This window comes from Mobula hypostoma, chromosome 3 (genome assembly GCF_963921235.1).
Source record: "Mobula hypostoma chromosome 3, sMobHyp1.1, whole genome shotgun sequence".
NCBI lineage: Eukaryota > Metazoa > Chordata > Chondrichthyes > Myliobatiformes > Myliobatidae > Mobula > Mobula hypostoma.
The window spans coordinates 160,295,627-160,310,888 of NC_086099.1; positions in this window are offsets into that span (position 1 = coordinate 160,295,627).

Sequence of the window (15,262 nt, forward strand, 5' to 3'; positions counted from 1 at the left end):
AGAAAGTGACAAAGAAGCTGGGACCAGGAGAGAAGAAAGGATCAAAGTAGATCCAGAGAGAAAAGCTGAGAAGAGGAGAAAAAAAAGTGTCCAGGGCTGTGAGAACCACTTCCTGCAGTCTCAGAGACAACACCTATAACCAGCATGCAAGTCCCACTGTTTTCACAGCCACAATTCTTACCTGCCAAGCAGAGTGATCCCCCTTGTCAGGAAGGATGTTATCCCACAAGAGTTTGGAAGCCTCCACGATATACAAGTTGAGATGCATTCCATATTGAGTTGGAGTTTATAGCTAAGCAGGGAGGAGGGTTGCATATTTAATATATCAGTAATTTGAGTAATATTGTAAATATATGACTTGATTAAGCATTCTTTGATGACAGAAAGCATTGCGAGTTGTCTGTAAAGACACGTAAATGTCATGCATCATCACACCACAGCGTCATACATGCATGCCTCGTTTAAAGCAAAAAACTAAGTTACAGTGGCATGCAAAAGTTTGGGCGCCCCGGTCAAAATTTCTGTTACTGTGAAAAGCTAAGCGAGTAAAAGAAGACCTGATTTCCAAAAGGCATAAAGTTAAAGGTGACACATTTCTTTAATATTTTAAGCAAGATTACTTTTTTTTATTTCCATCTTTTACAGTTTCAAAATAACAAAAACAGAAAAGGGCCTGAAGCAAAAGTTTGGGCACTCTGCATGGTCAATACTTAGTGACACCTCCTTTGGCAAGTATCACAGCCTGTAAACTATTTCTATAGCCAGCTAAGAGTCCAATTCTTGTTTGGGGGATTTTCGCCAATTCTTCCTTGCAAAAGCCTTCTAGTTCTGTGAGATTCTTGGGCTGTCTTGCATGCACTGCTCTTTTGAGGTCTATCCACAGATTTTCGATGATGTTTAGGTCGGGAGACTGTGAGGGCCACGGCAAAACCTTCAGCTTGCGTCTCTTGAGGTAGTCCATTGTGGATTTTGAGGTGTGTTTAGGATCATTATCCTGTTGTAGAAGCCATCCTCTTTTCATCTTCAGCTTTTTTTTTAAAAAAAACAGACGGTGTGATGTTTGCTTCCAGAATTTGCTGGTATTTAATTGAATTCATTCTTCCCTCTACCAGTGAAATATTCCCCGTGCCACTGGCTGCAACACAAGCCAAAAGCATGATTGATCCACCCCTGTACTTAACAGTTGGAGAGGGGTTCTTTTCATGGAATTCTACACCCTTTTTTCTCCAAACATACCTTTGCTCATTGCAACCAAAAAGTTCTATCTTAACTTCATCAGTCCACAGAGCTTGTTTCCAAAGTGCATCAGGCTTGTTTAGATGTTCCTTTGCAAACTTCTGACACTGAATTTTGTGGTGAGGACGCAGGAAAGGTTTTCTTCTGATGACTCTTCCATGAAGGTCATATTTGTGCAGGTGTCACTGCACAGCAAGACAGTGCACCACCACTCCAGAGTCTGCTAAATCTTCCTGAAGGTCTTTTGCAGCCAAACGGCGGTTTTGATTTGCCTTTCTAGCAATCCTATGAGCAGTTTTCTTGGAAAGTTTTCTTGGTCTTCCAGACCTCAACTTCACCTCCACTGTTCCTGTTAACTGCCATTTCTTAATTACATTACGAACTGAGGAAACAGCTACCTGAAAACGCTTTGCTATCTTCTTATAGCCTTCTCCTGCTTTGCAGGCATCATTTATTTTAATTTTCAGAGTGCTAGGCAGCTGCTTAGAGGAGTCCATGGCTGCTGATTGTTGGGACAAGGTTTGAGGGGTCAGGGTATTTATAAAGCTTGAAATTTGCATCACCTGGCCTTTCCTAACAATGACTGTGAACAAGCCATAGCCCTAACAAGCTAATTAAGGTCTGAGACCTTGGTAAAAGTTATCTGAGAGCTCAAATCTCTTGGGGTGCCCAAACTTTTGCATGGTGCTCCTTTCCTTTTTCTCCCCCACTCTAAAATTGTACAAAACAAAAATAATACACTAATCTTGCTAAAAATGTTGAAAAGAATGTTTCATCTTTAACTTTATGACTTTGAGATCAGTTTACCTTCTACTCACTTAACTATTCACAGTAAGAGAAATTTTGACCAGGGGCGCACTAACTTTTTCATACCACTGTACACTCGCAATCACGGTTCTCTTTAACACACAGGAATTTTTGGTATGCTGCCAGTGTCTATAAGAATGAGGTTATCTGCCATTTTTTTGTCATCTATTACTACCTCTCCAGTGTCATTTTTCAGCAGTCTGATGTTCACTCTTGCCTCCTTTACTCTTTCTACATCTGTAAAAAAAATGCTGGTATTACCTTTTATATTAGTGGCTAACCTACCTTCATATTTGCATCTGCTCTCAGGATGAGGCTTTTCATTCTAGGACGAGGGAGATGTCTTCCTTTTTTAAAGAAAGGGGCTTCCCTTCCTCCACTATCTCCGCCGCATCTGCTCTCAGGATGAGGTTTTTCATTCTAGGACGAGGGAGATGTCTTCCTTTTTTAAAGAAAGGGGCTTCCCTTCCTCCACTATCAACTCTGCTCTTAAACGCATCTCCCCCATTTCACGTACATCTGCTCTCACTCCATCCTCCCACCACCCCACTAGGAATAGGGTTCCCCTGGTCCTCACTTACCACCCCACCAGCCTCCGGGTCCAACATATTATTCTCCGTAACTTCCGCCACCTCCAACAGGATCCCACCACTAAGCACATCTTTCCCTCCCCCCCCTCTCTGCATTCCGCAGAGATTGCTCCCTACGCAACTCCCTTGTCCATTCGTCCCCCCCATCCCTCCCCACTGATCTCCCTCCTGGCACTTATCCGTGTAAGCGGAACAAGTGCTACACATGCCCTTACACTTCCTCCCTTACCACCATTCAGGGCCCCAAACAGTCCTTCCAGGTGAGGCATCACTTCACCTGTGACTCGACTGGGGTGATATACTGCGTCCGGTGCTCCCGATGTGGCCTTTTATATATTGGTGAGACCCGACGCAGACTGGGAGACCGCTTTGCTGAACATCTACGCTCTGTCCGCCAGAGAAAGCAGGATCTCCCAGTGGCCACACATTTGAATTCCACATCCCATTCCCATTCTGACATGTCTATCCACGGCCTCCTCTACTGTAAAGATGAAGCCACACTCAGGTTGGAGGAACAACACCTTATATTCCGTCTGGGTAGCCTCCAACCTAATGGCATGAACATCGACTTCTCTAACTTCTGCTAAGGCCCCACCTCCCCCTCGTACCCCATCTGTTACTCATTTTTATGCACACATTCTTTCTCTCACTCTCCTTTTTCTCCCTCTGTCCCTCTGAATATACCTCTTGCCCATCTTCTGGGTCACCCCCCCTGTCTTTCTTCCCGGACCTCCTGTCCCATGATCCTCTCGTATCCCCTTTTGCCTATCACCTGTCCAGCTCTCGGCTCTATCCCTTCCCCTCCTGTCTTCTCCTATCATTTTGGATCTCCCCCTCCCCCTCCAGCTTTCAAATCCCTTACTCACTCTTCCTTCAGTTAGTCCTGACGAAGGGTCTCGGCCTGAAACGTCGACTGCGCCTCTTCCTACAGATGCTGCTTGGCCTGCTGCGTTCACCAGCAACTTTGATGTGTGTTACCTTCATATTTCATCTATTTTCTCTGTATTGTTTTGTTCTTGAGTGACAAATATCAACTGATATTTCAGTTTCTAAATAAACAAATAGCTCCTTCCGCAATATCGTAAAGTCGCTTAGACGAGAGAGAAAAAGAGTCACAATAAAAATGTTTTGTTTGTTTGTTTCACAGCATTTTCAGAAAACGTCAACGTTGTTTTTCATGGGGAGAATAAAGAATGACAAGCTGGAGTGAGTTCAATGGCATAATATAATATATCAAAATGCAGAAGTGGAAGACATCATGTCATGCTGATGAGCTCTGCCTGAAACACACCCAGAGTCACTGAACCAGGCAGGAATGTGGAAGAAATTTCAGTTATGTGGGGATTTAAGGGGGCAGAATTCTGCTCAACAATATTCAATAATTAGGCACTAAGAACACTGCTATAGCCTACACAATATTGATGCAAGCTACATTGATGGTGAGAGGAAACCATTTCAGAGCACTGGTGTGGGAAGTGTGGTCATCAGAACATATGTGATTTGGGATGAAGAAACTGGGAGGATGGAATGGGGTCATTGTAGGAATCAAGAAAAACAGGCGAGGGAGGGAATGGATAGAACTGTGCAAGGAGTGTTTGTGATATAAAAAAGCAATTCAAGAGATTACGTAGCTTTGTTTGTCATATTAAGGCATGCAGTGAAATATGTTGTTTCCATAAAGAAACAACACAGTCCGAGGATGTACAAGGGGCAACAGTGTCTCCTTGCTTCCAGCACCAACATAACATGCCCACAACTTAATAACCCTAACCTATATGTCTTTGGATTGTGGGAGGAAACCGAAGCATGCGGAGGAGTTCCACACAGTCACAGAGAGAACATGCAAACTCAGCAGAAATGAACTAGCTCACTGGCACTATAATAATGTTACACAAAACAATATGCTACCATGCTGTCCCCATATACAAGTGACTTGTATGAAAATGTGGATGGATTGGTTTGGTAAATTTACTGATGACAGCAAAGGGAGGTGTCAAATGGAGTATAATCCAGCCAAATGTGAATTGCTGCACTTTGTGAGATCGAAGGTAAAGGAGAAGTGCACAATTAATGGTAGAACCCAGGTTTGTAGCTCCCTGAAATTAGCCACAGAAGTCAATAGAGTAGTAAAGAGGATGTTTCGCCTGCTTGACTTTATTAGTTGAGGCACTGAGCTAAAAATGGAAGTTATACTGCAACTTTATAAAACTTAGGTTAGGCTGCATCTGGAGGCTATAACTGGAATATTACATTCATTTCCGGTCTTCCCATTAGAGGAAGAATGTGGAGGCTTTGGAGAGGGTACAGAGGAGTTTTTTCAGAACCTTGCAGTTTGCTGCCTATTGTTCCATCTGGAAATATACTGAATTTCTTTATTTGCTGTGAGATAATATTAAATATCCTGTGGATACAAAATGCAAGGACTGTTGGCATCCTTACAATGCAAGGTCCCACTAACTGCACACAAGCTGTTTTGTCAGCTCTGTGGTTCTACTACTTCAATGCCCAGTAAGTGTGTGACCAAACAAAACACATTATGTAGCATCTACACAGCAGTTGTGATGCTTTTTTTCCTGTTACTTTCTGTTGTACTGTGTGTTAAAGCCATTGTGCATCAAGGCTATGCACTGACAAGTTGCCAGATGGCCATGATATACGCAATGTGATTCAGATGTGAATTAATCACAATGTGATTCAGATGTAATTTAATCACGATGTGAGTCAAATGCGGATTTTGCACGACCTGCCACTTGTGCCTGCTGTTGAGTTATATAGATATAATCAACATATAGATATAATCAACAGAAAGGTATTCTTCCCGGCCGAGACTGCTGATACCAAGATGCAAGATCTGGTGAAAAGGAGGAGAGATACACAGCATGACCAGAACAAACCCCAGCCATTGTACTACATTTATTTATTGAGATACTGCATGGAATAGGCCTTTCTGGCCCTTCGTGCCACACCACCCAGCAATGCCCCAGTTTAATCTGAGCCTAGTCACAGCACAATTTACAATGACCGATTAACCTACCATGAATAGTTTGGCCAATAAAAAAGCTATGCTTCACCATTGCTGCCCAAGTTGGTGAATGTTTCTGTAAGTCTCTGCCATTCCAGAAAATCTGAAAGCTATTAAAAATGGAGTAAACAATTAAAACATGTTTAAAATTGTTACAATCATCCTTAAAATTGTACTATATCACCTAAAAAAACACCCAGAAGCAGTAATACAGGTATTTAATTTTAAAATATTACAGAAAACAATGAAAGCTACTGTATGTTATCTTATTTTTATCTTCCTCCTCAATGCACTAATCCTTCCATGTAAATCCAGCTCAAAGATTAATCTGTTTTCATGATTTGTCCATATCCCTATAGTTGTAATTGTATGAACTTTTCTAGAGTTTCTGCTTTCCATTAGCTCTGAGCTTTGCTTTTTTTCTTACATGGAACCTTATTCTTTCATTGTGTCTGAACAGGGAATCATCCTGTTTTGGGAAGAATACAAGGAAACAGAAAGGAAGGGAGGAGAAAAATCAAAAAGAAAGTAATAGCCAGTGGTATATAAAAATAGCTGCTGTACAAAGGTTAACAGTAGTATGACATCATGAATTAATGAGACTGAAAGCAAAGTGTGTGAGAACTGGAAGTTGAACTCATAAATAATGAAAGAGCTGTAGGAGCCTATAAACTCCACTATTGAGAAGGGCTTCATTGACAGGAACTGGAAAAGTGAGGGCAAGAAAACAGCAAGCACAAAATTTTATCCACTCCGTGGATGCTTTACCAACCACGTTAAATCTCTTAACTACTTTAGCTTGCTCAGAGAAGTCAAAAGAGCTCAATTTCCCTGTTAAAATAGCAACTGGGTTATTAGTGAATAGAAAAGCATTCAATGGCATTGCTGTCATTCATGCAAACGTTTAACATGCACCATTGTAAGTATTTTGCCGGGTACATAATAGCTTGGTATGGCAACTGCTCTGCACGTGACTTCAAGAAACTTCTGAGAGTTATGGACACATCTCAGCTCCTCAGGGGAACTAACCACCCCTCTATGAAGTTTGTCTCTAATTCCCATTGCCTCAGTAAAGCAGCTAGCATAATCAAAGCCTCATACACCCTGAACATTCTCTTTTCTCCCCACTGGGCAAAAGATACAAAGGTTTCTCCCCTGTTATAAGACTACAGAATGGTTGCATATACAATAAGATGGACACTTGATGCTACAATCCACCTTGTTATGTTCTTGCACAATATTGTTTACCTGCCTGCACCTTCTCTGCACCTGTTATTGTTTTAACTTGTGCTAACCCAATGCAATATATAAACATTTGTTCTATGTTAAAATTATGAAAGATCCAAAAACTGGGCCTCTGTACCTCCCTCTGCCACTGGATGCTTTATTTCCTCACAGGAGGCACAGTCAGTGCAGATCCAAAAGAACATCTTCTCATTAACAATCAACACTAGCACACCTCAAGGACGTATGTTGCGTCCACTTCTCTATTCACTCTACACCCATGACTGTGTGGCTCGGCACAGCTCAAATGCCATCTATAAATTTACTGATGTGACAACTATTGTTGGCAGAATTTAAGACGGTGACAAGGAGGCACAGATAGATCAGCTGGTTGAGTGGTGTCACAACTACCTTGCACTAAACGTCAGTAAGATCAAGGAAATTATTGTGGTCTTCAGGAAGGGGAGATCAAGGCAGCACATATCAGTTCTCATCGAGGGATCAGCAGTAAAAAAGGTGAGCAGTTTCATGTTCCTGGGTGTCATCATCTCTGAATATTATCCTAGGCCCAACATATTGATGCAATTACAAAGAAGGCATGGCTCTATCTACCTGTAACACCACTTTCAATGAATCATGGACCTGTATTCACAGATCCCTCTGTTCTACTGCACCACTCAGTGCCCTACTGCTCACTATGCAAGTCCTACCCTTGCTTGTCCTCACAAAATTCAACACCTCAATAAATTCATTTTCTCAGCCCGTTTCTCCAGCTGATCCAGGTACCACTGCAAACTTTGATAGTCTTCTTTGCTGTCAACTACACCTGCAATCTTGGTGTCATCTGCAAATTTGTTGATTGAGTTTAGCATGTTATCATCCAGAATTTTTATATAGATGACAAACAACAATGAATCTAACACCAATTCCTGTGGCACACCACTAGTCAGAGGCCTCCAGTCAGAGAGGCAACCATTTACTACTACTTTCTGGCTTCTCCTGTGAAACTAATGTCTAATACAATTTACTACCTCATCTTGAATGCCAAGCAACTGAATCTTCTTGATCATCCTCCCATGTAAGACTTTGTGAAAGCCCTTGCTAGGGTCCATGTAGACAAAATCCACTGACTTCTTTTCATCAGCTTTCCTGGTAAGCTCCCCAAAAGACTATAAGATTTGTTAGACGTGACCTACCTTGCACAAAACCATGCAACTATCCTTAATAAGTCCATGTCTATCCACATACACATATATAAGGTCCTTTGGAATACTTTCCAATACCTTACCCACTATTGATGTCAGGCTCATTGGCCTTTAATTTCCTGGCTTATTTGTGGATCATTTCTTAAACAATGGAACAACATTAGCTATCCTCCAATCCTCCCGCTAGGGCACCTGCTATTTCTGCACTAACCTCCCACAAGGGTCCAAGGGAACACCTCTCCAGTCCCAGGGGATTTATCCACCCTCAAGAAACACCTCCTCCCCTATAAACTATATACAGTCCATGACCTCACTGCTGTTTTGCCTCACTTCTGTAGACTCCATGTCCATCTCCTGAGTAAATACAAATGCAAAAAATCCATTTAAGATCTGCCCCATCTCTTTTGGTTCCATGCATAGATGACCACTCTGATCTTCCAGAGGGCTAATTTTGTCCCTTGCTATTCTTTTGTTCTTAATATGTCCGTAGAAATCATTAGGATTCTCCTTCACGTAGTCTGCTAGAACAACTTCATGCCTTCTTTTAGCCCTCCTGATTTCCATCTTAAGTGCTCTCTTGCATTTTTTATAATCCTCAAGTACCTCATTTGCTCCTTCTTGACAATACCTTCTTTGCACTTCCTTCTTTCTCTTAACCAGATCTGGCCATTTGTGCCTATTATCATTTTGAATCAGTTTTATTCTATTCCTATAGTCTGGACCACGAGGCATGTCTCAACCTCATAATTACCAATGCATCACATAAGCAAAGAAGGATATCTTGCTCATAATTGTCCCCATTGACCCTATTAGTGATGGCAGATGATTGCTTTTGTGATTGGATGTCTGACCAGCAGGGTAACACAAGCATTGTTGCTGGGCCACCTACCGTTTGCTATATATACAATAACATTTGATTGTGAATGTAGAAGATGTAGTTAGTAAATTCACTAAAATTAGTGGTGCTGTTAATAGTGAGTAGAGTAGTCTTAGGCTGCAAGATAACGTTGATGAGTTGTTAAAATGGGAAGAGCAAAGGCAGGTGGAATTTAATCCTGTTACTATTTTTGAATAGCTATTAAGAAAGGGCATATACAAAAGATAGTAGAAGCCCAATAAGAATTGTGGAATAGAGAGGCCTTAACGTACAAATCCAAGGATTCCTGACGGTACATAAGATTGTTAATACATAAGTATACTTGGCTTCATTAGCCAGAGCATGCAATATAAAGCAAGGAGGTTATAGTACAACTCTTCATTACTTCAACTTCAGCTTGAATTCTCTGTGTACTTTCAGTCATGACAGTATAGAAAGGAAGTGATTGCACTGGATAGCACAGAGAGGAGCTTCACTAAGACATTTTAGTTATGAGGAGAGACTGGCCAGCCTTAGTTTGTTTTCTTGGAGCAGGAGAGGCTGAAGTGAGATCAGATAGAGGTATACTAGATTACTAAGGGCAAAGATTAAATATGATAGGAAACAGGAAACTTTTCTCCATAGTAGAGGAGTATAAAGCCCAAGGAATATAAATTTGAGTAGGAAGTCTAAAGAGAATCTTAGAAAACTGTCATCAGCCTGAGGGTGTTTGAAATCTCAAGCACACTGCCTGTTGAAGAGGTTCTAGCAGAGATTCTTGCAGTACTTAATAAACATCTGGACATTTGAACCACTAAAGACATAGAAAGCCAAGGACCTCATATCTGAAAATGGGATTGGTAAAATTAGGTGCTCAAAGATTCTGTCACCAGAGAGCGTATTCATTGCGACTTATTGATTCTATGATTCCAGGACCTAGTGCTAAAAACAGTGTAATTAAAGTTGTCCTCCTGAGATCAGTTAAGGTCATGTGATAGACCATCTAAAAATAAACCTCATCCAACAAGGCAGATTAATTGGCTTTACTTCCTAGGGTCATTTGGAACATTAGGAAGGAGGAACCTGAGCACACAAGCCTCCAAAACATGTACTTTTTATACACCATTACTGTAGTTTAAATGGGCAAAATAATCCTGCACATTCTACAATTCTCCATGAATAACAATATGCACTACCTATCCTGAAAGCAAGTACAACTATTGAAATGATCTCAAACATGAATATGCAATAAGCTCTGGTTTACTACACAAGGGAAACAAAGATGTGTGTGCGCTAGGTGAAAATTCAATAAGAATTACATCAAAATGCATTGGACAAATGACAATATAATGAAAGGAAGTAAATTATAATCTAAACTCTACTCCCCAGTAAACTTGCTTCCTGTTAACAGAATCACAAAAACAGCTTTGTGCAACATGAACTTACCCTTTCACCTTTGTAAGATTTTGCACAAATTATGATGTTTCCTCTACTCTTTCATTGTAGCCACTGAAGACAAAGCAGAGCTATTATTATCATTTGAATAAATAATTTCAATAAAATAAAAATTGCTGATCACAGATGGGAAGGTGGGAAAGCTGTGCAAAGGGCATCCACAACCACAAAGGGATGTAGATAGATAAAGCAATGGGGCAAAGGTCTTGCAAGTTGCATAGCATGAGAGAACATATTAAACAATTCATTCTGACTGGAAACATTTAAAATGAATAGTATCTATATGGCAAAAGATCATTTAACTCTGAGGTGCAAGGAGATCTTGATATTTTCACGCATGGACTGGTAAGCAGGCACAGATTCAGGAAAGTTGACAGAATGTTATTGATTATCATTAAGGGAAATGAATACAAAAGTGCATGTTTCAGCTATGAAGACCTTTAGTGAGATAACCTCTAGAATCCTGCACTGTATTTCTCTCATTTTGATGTTAATGGGTTAGAAACAACTCATAGAAGGTTTGCTAGATTGAATAAGATGGGGCGACTTTTTTCAGTGAGGTTGTCAGGCTGGCCAAATACACTTTTAAGGGAGCAGTCAGGGAGGTCTTAGTAAGGATATCAGTGAAATTCTACACTTGAAGCATGCATTTCAAGAAAATACCTATGTTCCATCTGCCTGCTCCTGAGTGAGAGTAAATTAAATCATGTTTCCTTGAAGTCCAGGTGACCTGCTGAGTTGAAATGGAAGAACACTCCATGGACAAATAATTAGGACCAGCCAAACAAGAAGGAATTTTAACATTCAGGAGTAAGTGGATAGATGCATGTGGGAGGTAAACTGGAGTGAAATGCTAGCAAATCCAAAATCAACTCCATTGGGTCTAATCCAGATTGTTTTGGCTCTCTGCACACAACTTACAATAGGAAGATGGATTAATGATAGCATTTCAAGTAGTGAATTGCAATGAAGTTTCAGCTAACATTTACATTAAACGGGAACAATCATGATGTAACAAGCTTGCTGAAAGTCACCAATCAAATCCAAGATGAGAAAATATTAGTAATTCACACAACTCAGAGTTTGGGCAAACGTATCAGTCATCATACTCACAGCTACATTCATAGAGTCAGATTCATGTAACTTTGAAAAAGGCTATTCAGCCCATACAATCCATTCAGAATAATAAGGATCTGTCCATATTAATCCCATTTTCCAGCATTTCGTGTATAAACAAGTCAAGTGCTATTCATTCTTCCCTCCAATTAGGAGAGAGCTGATTAGATGTAATGTTGAGTAATGGAGTGAAAAAACCAGAAAGTTACTTTCCTTGAAGAACAAGACTATACAGACTTTGTCCAGTTTAAGAATGCCCAACCTATGAATATCCTTACACAAGAATGAGCTCTCATAATATTATTAAATTCAAATGTCAGGCATATAATTGTTCCTATAAATGGCAGAAGTAGTTTCCCTCCTCTCTCCTCTGTAGTTTTAGTAATTGTTCTTTATTATCTGCTGCCTGTGCTTTTGATGCCATTCATTACAATACTGTGGAGGTACAAGTGAATTTTGTGTATTTTCTGACATGAACAAAATCATCTTCGACATCTGTGCACGACCGTGGGTGCCACAGTCGCCTAGCATTTAGTGTGGTGCTATTACTGCTCGGAACATTGAAGTTCGGAGTTCAATTCCAACGCCGTCTGTGAGGAGTTTCTGTACGTCCTCCCTGTGTAATGCAAAGGTTTTCCCTGGGTGCTCTGGTTTCCTCTCACAGTCCAGTTAACTAACCTACCTGGACTAACCGGGTAAGTTAATTGCTCATTGATCACCATAAATTGTCCTGTGATTTGGTTAGGTTTAAATCAAGGGGTCTTGGTTGGCACAGCTCAAGAATTTCTCAATAATAAATACACACAGTCCCTGCTTGTTTTCCCAGTATCTCGTTACAAGGTAAAGAGATCCAGAGCAGCTCTTATATGAAACATTAAAAGTTAACACACAGATAAACAAAAGGAAATTGAGAACACAAATGAAACTATGAACTTTACTGCAAAGAGTATGAAGTTAATAGTAAGAATATTTCATTATAACTGTGTAGGATGTTGGTGAATATGAGGTACTGCATGGAGTCTCTTTTCTTTTTAAAACAGGAGAAATATATTTACCTTGGAGCCCGTTCAAAGAAATTTCACTAGGTTACTGACTGAAACGAAGAGACCTTGCTATTGATAAAGGTTAAGCAGTTTGGTCCTATGTGCAGTGGAGTTTAGAAAGGAAACACCGATCTAAGAGATAAAACTTGTGCCAGTTTACAAAGGAACTAACTCTTTCCCAGTATCGAAACTGCAGCTCACAATGTTTTGCTATCCAGGCATAATAAGTGTTTCTTTTCACTTTGCTGGAGTCATTGCAACTTTTGTAGTGATGAAGTTGTAATAATTTCATAGCCCATGAGCTTTCAGCAAATCAATCCCCTTCAATAAATCCCTTTATATGAAGAGAGTGAATGCACCATATTTTTAATGTTTACAAGATCCATCAGTTTAGTTTTAACGAAAAGAAGCACCAAATGGATTTACAAGAACTACATTTGTGTTTCTATCCTATAAAATCTTGCTTAGCAAAAACAATTGTTTTCCAATTAGAAGCAACCTACATTAGAAGCTGAATGAATCTAATGGCCTTTCAGGCAATCCCATTGCCTTTGATCACTAAAATCAAAAAAAAAATCCACAAATTGGTTACTGCCTAGTGAAGCAATTTGGATATGGAAAAGACAGCAATGTAAATGTATTTTATTTCTTTCCAGCTGTTACAGGAATCTTTTGAAATTTCAGAAAGACATTGCTGATGTTTCTCTAAAAAAATTCAGTTTAATTATAGTTCCAAATGTTGTGTGGCTGTTCCCCTCAATAATAACTTTGAATACTGTTGGGGGTACGACCTACCAGGGGAAGCCAGAGTGAATGGGTCTCTGGCACTGAGTCTGGCACACAGCTCAAAAGGGAAGGTGGGGAGAGGAGGACAGCAGTAGTGATAGGGCATAGTTCCATAGATAGAAGAGTAGATACAAAATTATGTAGATGCAACAGAGACACTAAGGTGGTATGTTGCCTCCAAGGTGCCAGAGATAGGAACGTCCATGGCATTCTAAAGGGGGAAGGTCAGCACCAATGACATAGGTAGAAAAATGGAAGAGGTCCTGAAGAGAGAATTTAAGAAGCTAGGTAGAAAGCAGAAAAACTGTACCTCCAGCGTAGTAATCTTTGGATTGCTGTCTGTGCCACATGCCAGTAAGGGTAAGAATAGGATGATCTGGCAAATGATCATTCTATTTCTGGATTTCTTCAGATTTCTGGATCATTGAGATTTCTTCTGGAGAAGGTATGACCTGTACAAAAGGAATGGGTTTAGGCCTGATCCCAAGGGAGACCAATATCATTGTGGACAGATTTACTAGAAGTGTTGGAGAAGATTTAAACTCATTTGGCAGGGAATTGCGAACCAGAGTGATTTGACTTGAGGGAGGGGGTGTTGGTTTACAAGCAGAGGCCGTGTGTTGTGAGACTATGGGAAAGGACAGGCAGATGATAAGTCAAAATTGCAGTGATTGGGATGGGTTAAAATGTAACAGGATTACAAGATCAAAAAGGATGATAAATACAGGACTGAAGATGTTATATTTGAATGCACACAGTATACGGAATATGGTAGTTGATCTTATAGTACAGTTAGAGATTGGCAGGTATGGCATTCTTGCCTTCACTGAGTGGTTACTGAAAGATTACAGTTGGGAGTTTAACATCCAAAAACATTAAAAGGGCAGGCAGGTAGGCAAAGGGAGTGGGATGGTTCTGTTGGTAAAAAAATGAAGTTAAATCCTTAGGAAAAGCTAATATAAGCTTGGAAGATGTAGAATCCTTATGAGTACAGTTAAAGGACTAGAAGGGTAAAACGACACTGATGGGAGTTGTATACCAGCCTCCAAACAGTAACCAGGATGGGGCTACAAATTGCAACAGGAGATGGAAAAGGAATGTGAAAAGGGCAATGTAACAATAGTTATGAGGATTTCAAGATGCAGGTAGATTGGGGAAAATCAGGCTGGGGCTGATTTTGAATCATAAGAGAGAAAATTTATAAAATGCCCTCAGGCTGGCTTTTTAGAGCAGTTTGTGGTTGAGCCCACTGAAGGATCAGCTATTCTGGATTGGGTGTTGTGTAATGAGCCGGACTTGATTAGAGAGCTTAAGGTAAATGAACCCTTAGGAGACAATGATCATAATATGATAGAATTTGAGAGAGAGAAGTGTGGTAAACCATGTATATATGTTGTATATATATATACAAATCTCAGTCTTTTGGAGTAATTGAAGGTGCTTCAAGAAGCTAAAGTCAAATGTATTAGTATTACAGTGGGAGTAAAGGCTGATTTATACTTCTGCGTCAAATTGACGCCGTAGGTACGGCGTAGCCGCGAACCCTATGCAATGCTTACGCGGATCCCTACGCCATAGCCTGACACGCACCTCTCCCAAAATGTAACTACGTGTCGCGGCAACGCAGACCGCAACAACTGTGATTGGTCCGCTTGTAGCATCGTATTTCCTCCTACGCTGCAATAGCTTCCCTTTGGGCGACTGAAGGGCAGGGAAGGAACTCTGGCTGCAATGCGTTCCATAAAGCTTTACACAGCTCTGAAATTATGTAGGACACATTTTGCTTTTACGAAAAAAGACGCTCGCTTTAAGCTGGTTTACCCCGAGAAAGACTACCATGACCATGAAGCCTTGCGCGGGCAGGTGTGTGCACATGCGTGACGTGCCTGGATTGCAGAGCAACGCAGACAAACCAACGCACA